Source organism: Zonotrichia albicollis, chromosome 4 (genome assembly GCF_047830755.1).
Source record: "Zonotrichia albicollis isolate bZonAlb1 chromosome 4, bZonAlb1.hap1, whole genome shotgun sequence".
NCBI lineage: Eukaryota > Metazoa > Chordata > Aves > Passeriformes > Passerellidae > Zonotrichia > Zonotrichia albicollis.
In genome coordinates this window covers 4,241,430-4,250,869 of record NC_133822.1, presented here as the reverse complement: position 1 = coordinate 4,250,869, position 9,440 = coordinate 4,241,430, and positions in this window count along the sequence as shown.

The following is a 9,440-nucleotide window of genomic DNA, read 5'->3' as shown; positions in this document are numbered from 1 at the left end:
TGGATCAACTGGTGAGCATCTGGCAGTGCTGCAATCAATCACATCTGCACAACCATGCACAGCTTAGAATATTTACAGAATATCCTTCCCCTGAACCCCTTTCACTACTCAGTTTGTGCATGTGACTTCTGTGACAGGACAGTCACATCATGAGGATAAAAGCAGACATGCTTCAATAGTAAACACTGATGCTGGCACACACCATGGAAATTGCAGAGCTAATTAGAGGACAACATAATGCTCCATGTATTGAACACAGCCAGGCAAGGGATGGGAAAAGGGGCTGGTGGATTCTGAAAATAAATTTGGTTTTGCTTTGATCTACAACATCCATTGAACAACTTTAGTTGCATTAGAAAAATATGTCCCTGTCCATCAGAAAACACAATGTACATCCAAATTACTGCTGATCTTTGTAGTCTCCTTCCCACAACTGGCTCCACCTTTTGAAGCTGCAAACAAGGTCAGCATGTCATAACTGGAGCATTAAAGGATGGATGAAGTTCTGATTTTCTTTGGGACCTGAGAAACTCAGTTTGTGCAGTAGGTGTTTACCTTCCAGGAAACTACTGCAGCTGGACAGAGATCAAGTCACAGTGATCTAGAAGCTTCATATAAAACAGAATAAAATGAGCTTGGTTTCTAGTTTGCTGCCTGAGGCAAGAAAGAGAGACATAAAAAAACCCAAAAAACAAAGAGAAAGTAGAAAAAGTATAAGGAATAATAAGACAATAAAACCTGATATAAAGGCAGATTAACAGCCTTTCTACTGCAGGCATCATAGGAAGATAAAGTTTTAAAATAGAGGCTTCAACACAAAGGTGTTTTTGTGGCATTTACAGAGGGTTAGCATGGCAGAAAGCTCCCTTCTGTTGACACAGAACTGAGCTGCAGCAGATTGCTATCAATCCACGTGTACAAGCCACACAAACATCCTGGAAGGAAAACAAAATGATGCACACAGGTTCAGGTCTGGAACTTGACTACAGAAAAAGAGAGAGAATAATCAAATCCACTACTGCAGTGGAAATCTGGGAAGAGAGAAGATGCAGAATGTGCACACAGAGAACATAACACCACTGTGCACATTAAAAAAATGATTAAAGAAGACCACAAAAAACCCCCACAATCATGGTTATCCAGTCAGGAGGGAATCTTAAATGATTGATGCTGTTGAAAGTCTGACCAGTGTAAAAAAAGAAGGATGAAGAACTAATGTTAATATTTGGTTAAGAAAAAGCAACTGGAAACGTCAAAGCTTCCAATGAATTCAAGAGCAGATGTCAGTCTGGAAGTGGTGTAGGATGGAATCACAGAGGTGAACCCTAAATTGCAAATGACTGGTATAACTTCCTAATTCTAAAAATGTGGCCATTACTGATCTAAGGAAAAAGAACCTAAAAAAAAACTCTAGTGATTCAGTCAATGAGAGATTTCACTGTTTATTCTGCCAGCATTCAAGTTCTCCTGTTTGTAGACATAAGTTAATTCATCAATTACTAAATGAGTTCAGTTAGTTCACAGCGTGTAATTAATTTATTCTCCTCTGTTAACAGGCACATCCTAGTGTCACTTTGTAGTATTTTGCAAATTCAATTACTAGACACAATGAGAAAAAAGGAATTTTGAAGGCAAAAATTAAAACTGCAGGAAGGGCAGATGCAAAACCTATGGAGATAATGTACAACACAAATAGCATCTGGCAGCAAGATCCTTTCCCTGCCCAGCAGGGCTGACTGCTCTGAATTAACTTTTCTGTGGTTGGAACAGGTCTGGGAAGTTGGGTACAGGGATGTGGCAGCTGCCAGCCCATGGTGGTGTCCCCACAGGCATTTCCCTGCAGCTAGACTGACTTCTCATTTCTCTCACCCCTTCCAGTCCTTTGCAAACAGTTCCATCAAGAGATCCCCTTTTTTCATGGAACTACTCTGGATTTCTCTGTGGTTTTAACAGTGGCCAAGGAAATTCACTCAAGAGGAAATTCACTCCCCATAATTCCTACTGTAGCCACTGTGAAGGTTAAAAGGATTAAATGGTTGAAGTGATGACTGGGATAATAAAGTATGTGCTGTGTAACGCCAGCTGCACAGGCCTTGACAGAGTAAAGCTTTAGAAAAAAATAGAAGAGGAAAGCCTTTAAATATGAAACCTGACAGTCCCTTGAACATATCTGCACTCCAAAGGCCATGTGTAAAGCAGGAGCTGGGAGGAGAGCTCTGGATGGATTTTGGGATGGAGGTTTCAGACAGAACCTGCAGCAGGGCCAAGGTGGGAGCAACCCCAGGTAGGTCAGGTCTGCCTCTCACACTCACCAGCCCTTCCAGCACAGAGGGAAAACAGCACTGGATGCACCCTCAGCCAAGGAGGGCAACCAGCTGAACCATGATCACAGTAATGGACTGCAATTATAGCTTCATTAGCAGGAAAATTAAGTTAGGTTTCAGTAACAAGCCATAAATTTTTTCTTTACACACAGGGCTGGAGGTCTGGGAAGGCCAGCCCTGTTCCATGGGTGATGGATGCAGCACCAGGCAGGGACGCGTGGCTGTCCCCAGTGTCCCTTGCCATGAGACTGGGACCCTGCAGGCATCAGCGACGTGGCCTGTCTCAGCTCTGCCTGGATTTTGGCAGGATTTAGGTGCCTACACTCTGGAGTGACAGAACTTTCTACTCAGGAGCTGCTGGGGCATCAGCATGTGCTGTACCACAGCCAAAGGTGTCCCAGCTGGCATGAGGGAACCTGCTTCTCACCTAGACTTTACTGTGGTAAAAAAGCAGCCTGAACTGCACTACGTGCCCCAAAAGAGCCTGAAATCCACCCAAATCCATCCCAGCACCAGAGCCCTTTCCAAAACAAGGCTGCACAGAGGCCCTGGTGGTCAGGCCCTGAAGCACCACCTGAAAAGCAGGAGAGCTCCTTTCTGCGCCTGTTCAGCCTTCAGCTTCATTCCACCCTGGAACACTGGAACAGCACAGACACAAAATGCAAGGCTGAACACATTTCTGCATCTTTGTGTGGCTCCTGGTACCCAAACAGGCTGCTCCACACCAAAGCTGAGCTTCCCTGTGCTCCCTGCCAGGCACACAGAACCTCAGAGCAACTGATGCCCAAATCCCTGACTAATGTGTCACAAACAAGGCCCCTCTGGAGTGTCTTTCTTTACAGTGCTTATTCTGATTCCAAAATCCCATGACATCCACACTCCTGTCACCCTCTCAACACCTCAGGGGTCCCCCCAGCCTTTTCTGTCTCATTCTATCCCAGGAATGGGAATGGAGCTCTGCCCTGTGATCCAGGATTTTTTTTCACATCACATGTAGGAATTATTTCCTAATTCTGGCCCAGGCAGTTGAGTTCCACACCCAAAGGCAAAAATCCAGCACGGATACAATAAACTGGGCATCTATGTGCTTTAAAAGCAAAGTACTGGATATTTCTGAAGAGGGAACATGGTGCATGTAGAGGGGGACACAGCCAAGGATCATTTTGGGTTGAAGCTTAAGATACACAACCCTTCCTGAACTACTTCTGTATTTGCATGGAAAATTTGGTGATATTCTTGATAAAAAATGAATAATTAAAAGAATTTTGAAAGTGCTTAAAAGGACAGTAATAGAAAAGACAGAACAGATTCAGACTACAGCACAGCAGTACAGTGAGACAAGGAATTACGATGATTATGTTTGAGGTGTTGTAATTTAAGACAAACTGTAGCAGAACTGCTACAGCAGCTTGCTAATTCTATTACTAATCCTTACATCACACTTTCCAGACTCCTTATGGATCTCCCTCCTAACAGCCTCTGCTTTATCAGCACTTTTTTGGCAAAAGGAATTACAGTAACTTCTGCTATGAGGGAATAATTGTGTCAGGGGGCTGGTGAGGAATATTCCCTTGCATTTCCAGACTGGAACAGCACTTTGCTTAGTGTGCTCTCCTACAACACCTAACTGGAACAACCCTCATCCTGCCCTCAGGGCCGTGAAAGCTGTATTGGGTTTCCAATTAAGGTGAGAATAATGTGTATCCTGTGTGGATGTGACAAGATAGACTAAACCAGCTAAAATAACTTTAGTAAAAATGCATTACATTGCACTGTAAAATACCATACAGACCTATAAAGCAACGCAGACTCAAAGCAAGAAGTCAGAAGTCTGACAGACCATAGGAATATAGATTATGAAGCCATGAAAATTCATTTAAAGCTGGATAATTAAGCCCACACCACAAATACTTATTTTTCTTCTCCTTTAATACAACAGGCTTCACTTAATGTGCCAATATTATTATTAGACTGCTTTGTATCACTGCCCATGGGTACAAACCTCTTTCTTTAAACATCCCAATCCCAGATATTTTCAGATGCAAAGGAAAGGAGGGGAAGGATTGGCTACAATGCCCCAATCAAACCTGTATTTTTTCCGGCTCCAATCCACAGTTCTGTACCCTAAAAGCCAGATGCTGAGCATATCTGCAGCATCACTTCCCTGAATCCCTGCCAGCTCCGTGTGCTCTCTGAAATCCCCTGTGGAGATTTGCAGCACACCGGGAGCCCTGCACAGCTCCGCCTGCAACCCTTCCTGTGAGGGACTCCTGAGCAATGGCTTTTATCTCATTAATTCAGTGTTTTTTAGGAAACTACTTTTCCCTGCCAGTTTTTAAACCCAGAGGAATTTTCTAGATGTGCAGTGACAGCGCATGAGTAATAGCTCCCTCATTAAATGACCAGGGAGTCATAAAACAAAACAAATTGTTCAGCTTCCCAGTGTTTTTCCGATTTGCTTTCCCTTTCCAAGTCCTGTAGTGCGCACAAACATCCCAACTATCTAAGTGACGTCATTTCTAGTCAGAATTCTTAAAGGAAACAACATGTCCTTCGCCTGTTGCTCAATTCTCTGGTATTCTTGCAGTCATATATTTGTGCCCCTGAGTAGTTTCAAGTAATTTTGTTTTTTTTTAAATCAAGAGCTAGTTGTGCCCATGTGAAATATGTTCTTCCAAAACACACCATGAAAAGCTTGTGTGGCATGGGAGAGGTGCTGTGTTGTATTTACTTCTGCTGGGAACAGAGTCTTTATCCCATTTTGATACCTGGGAACCACAACAATACAGAGCAGTGATTCAAGGAGTATTTTGAAAGGCCACAATTTCTGCATTGGTTTGTGAGAATGAGACAAGATCTCAGTCTCTTGTGTTTCTGTTCAGGATAGAACAAAACACCAAAACAACTCTGGGAGGTGAAAAGGCTTAAAAATATTTGCATTTAGTGTGTATTTTAGCAGGCTGGCAGAAGCACTAACTACTATAGTGTTCAGAACAATCCTTTAAGGTGCTCTTGCAATCCTCACCTTAAGACAGCAAAAGAAGGACTGAGTAGAGTCAGTCTGAGGTGACCTGAATTCAGTGCTCAGTGTTTTTACTGAAAAATGCAGTTTGCTTTAGGAAAATTTCATCTTCTTTTGCCTGAACAAAATCTGGGAGCCACAGAATGAAAATCATTTCAGACAGCCTGAACATCTCATACCACTGAGATTCTAATTCTTTTTAGATCTTTTAATGAGCAGCAGAAAGCAAAGGAATGAGATAAACTGGGAGTTCCAGACCACAGTCCTCAACACATTTGGCAGCCCTGAAGAGATCCATTACACACGCCAGGCTCACTGACCTTGCAGATTTCTCCAGGATTAGAAAACAAACCAGCTGAAAGCTTATTCCTCTTTACAGGGAACTGTGCTCGCTGTATCTACAAGTAAATGTTTATATGCTGCTGAATAATCAGCAGCTTTAAATACACATCTGAGTCAGGCAAAGAAGTGATGAATGCCAGGGAACGACTACTTGAGCAAAAGGTGAGCAGAGAGCCCAGCCCAGAGCCTCAGGGATGCTCAAGAGCCTCACTGCTGATGATTTCACTACGAGTTCAGTACTCAAACCCCTCTAAGGACACAGGCTGTCAAAATTTGCCTCTTTACACTGCTTTATAATTGGCAACAAAGGTGGGAACAACTTGCCAGCTTCGCTTGTCACATCATCCTTACGCCAGCGTGCGGAGGTACCGCTGAGGAAGGGGGATTTCGTCAGGACTGAAATACATCGCAGACACCGCGGCAGATGGCTCTGGGTGAACTGAAATGGAATTGAAAAGTTCAGGGTATTTTAGAGAGGGTTCATTTAAGATGAAACGAGGTAACAGCTGAAGAAATACAGAGCGGTGAAGGGAGAGAAAAACGTATCCTCGTCATCCTTCTCCTGACATACGGAGATGCTCAATGAACCGAAATGATTGTAAATATTTTGGCATTTGCACCACGGCCACAACTGAATGCTGACTTGTCCTGATACCCTGGAACCTCCCCACACATACAACCCCCACTGCTCTGCACACTTTGCAGTCCAAAGGGTGAGGAATCTCTCTTGTCATCTGTTTAAATGCAAAACACGGGTGAAGTGGGGACCTTAAAAGAACATGCCAAAGCCAGGACTGGAGAAGGGTTAAGAAATTAAACTTTTAGAGAGATAATGGAAACACCCAAGGTTATTAGACTAGTCTGAGAGAGCACAAATAACCCTCTGAATCTTTAATAATTGACTTTTACAAGGACTCCATCACCTCTCCCTAAAGTCTTTAGTACTGGCTGCTGCCAGAGACGTTACTGGAATGGGCACATCACAGGTCTGAGACTCTGCTGATGCTCTAAGATACAACTCACTTCAACATTCCAGGAACAAGCCTGTTACTGAAGCAGAGTTTGGACAGCATTCCCAAAGCCACAGAGCTTCAGGCCTGTGGACAGCTCCTCATTAAAAGAAGCAACAAGGAACAAAACCCCAACCTCTTTTCCAGGCAGTGAATGACACCAGCATGAGACTGACAACTTTCAGGATGAGGTCACCTCCGTTTCCCTTCAGAAATGAAGCTGGCAAGTACAATTAACAATAATTAAAAACTCCTTTCACAAAGGGACACTACACTTTTATTATCTCTGCTGAAGCCTAATCAAAAGCATCACAATGGGCTTGTTGATTTTATTTTTAAAGCAAGACATGACAGAAGATAGAAAGAAAACTGGCAATTAAGAACAGAAACCCTATTTTCTTAGGTGCCATAGTACTTTGGCTCAAAATATATATTGTCCCCCTGCTTCCCTAAAAGAAACTCAGTACTTAGTACATAGGCATGGGAAAACATAACCAAAATTTTTAATTTACCAAAAAAAGAAGCTTAATGGATAAATAAAAGTGCTTGTGACACTGAAAGTTATATGGGAAGTGTATGCAACAAGCTGTAATCACAGTCATGAAAACTTCCTGCCATTGGATCCCAATGATTTTCTTCAGCACAGAGTTCCAGCTGCAGTAAGCTTCTTTGCATCCCAATTTACTATTAAAAATATAATTATATGAGAGCAAAACCCCATCCATGGATTCTGCTGCACATCTACAATGCAGTAAAAACTTTATAAATCCTTTATAATGTTTTTATTTTTGCTGTGCACATTGAGGGTCCTACTGCTCTTTATCAGGGAAGGTATTTTGCTATCGGTGTGTCTCCCCTTACACAGGCAGAACTGCCAGGTCAGATTTACCAGCAGAATTTAGGGTGCAGATCAAACCCTGGCAACTGGCTTTCATCCAGAAACTTGAGAGCTTAAATCACTTCTAGAAGTGTGATTACTTTGGAAAGATTTAGTGTTACAACCCCAAAACGACCCTGCTGCTTGCAGAACACGCTGCGCTCCTGTGTGATCTGAGCAGCATCGGGCACACGGGTCCCCCCTCTCCCAGGAGCGTGGGTGGATGATTCTCCCAAGACTGAGCCAATTTTAGGACAGGAGGGAAGCCCAGGGACTGAGGAGTGAGGGGTTAAGTGGAAAGCAGGCAGAGTGAGGGTGAGCCATGCAGATGGAAGCCCACCTGCCCCCAGAGTGATACCCGCTGGACGAGGAGCAGTGCCAGCCCACAGCCCGGAATAGCAGCAGGGCTGAAGGGAAGGAAATGTACGGTCTTGGGCAAGAGGTCACCCCAGTGTGAACACATCAGCACTTGAAGTGTGGTTTTGCAAGGGCCTGACTCCACAAATCCCCACAAGGGTCATGACAAGAGGCCAAGGACCCAGGACGCTGTGACACGATCCGGTCACTCTGTCACTTCACAGACAAGTGTAAACAGGGAAGTCACATGGCAGCCATCCCTAGTGTCATGTAGTGACTTCCTGAGTGCCACCCAGCCTCAGAACATCTCCTGCAACATCTCTTAGCCCACAAACAGTGCCTGCAAAAATGGGAACCTCGAAGCACCTCCTATTCCCGGCACCCATCCCCGCATCCTCCGTGACTCAGGAATCCGTCTCTGGATGCCAGCGCGCATTTCCCGCTTCCTCTCCCTGCAGTGCACACAAACGGGGCTGAGTGCTGACACAGTAAGTAGACTGACTGCAGTATTCTGCTTTTTGAACTGAGTCCCAACTTCAGTCTGATCTGGTTCTCAGATAGGAGGCTGTACATTGTCACAGCATTTGTAAGAGCGGTTGCTACATTGATTCCACCAGATAGGCGAGGCTGTGCATCTGCATATCAGAAAACCAGATCCTGCACGCTGCATCGAATTTTCTCAGAATAATAAAGTGGAGAGACACTGAAACCAGCATGGAAATCAGTTGATGGGCTTCTTCCAAACACGCTGGTATAAATACAGGTCAAATTTGCATCACTATGTTTTTAAAGCCTTTTGAAAAGCAAATATTTTATAACAGTTGGGCCAACAAGCCTGGGCGACAGCAGATTTGGACTGGTTTGTCCTATTACTACAACACTGGCTGTGCATCATGCCACAGAAAAACTCAACTTTCAATCAACTGCTCAAGTAACAGGTGAAATCTTCCCAGTCTCAGCATCCAGAAGATGTCACCACAAGCTGGAATTAAGCACACAGGCGCTTCCTGCTGCCTGGCTCATTGAAAATCAAGCCTTTCAAGGGATGGTTATACACTGAAAATGGAGATGGATTAACCAGTCCTTATCACTAAATATATCTGAAGTACACAAGCAGCTCAGAAGCTCCTTTCCTACATATTATAATCCTAACAGATTCCTGCATGTTTTCTTTGACACTATTTTATTAAGTTTACTCAGGAAAGAATGCAACCTTGCTCATCTACATGACACAATCATTATCTTTTAACAGCTGTACCATTTTGAGACAATTTTTGACAGGAATTCACACGCTATGATACCCCTATGATTTGAAATATACATATCTTAGACCAAAACCTTAAAGCTTCCAGACATCTCCTGAAGGAATGGAGGAAGAAGGTCCTCAGAGCCCTCACTTTGTCCTAGTTGCTCAGCATTTCTTCTGGTAAATGAACTGCAACATTTTAAGCAGACAAATTGCCTCTCACACATGTATTGGTTCTACCAGACTGACTAAGACAGACAAA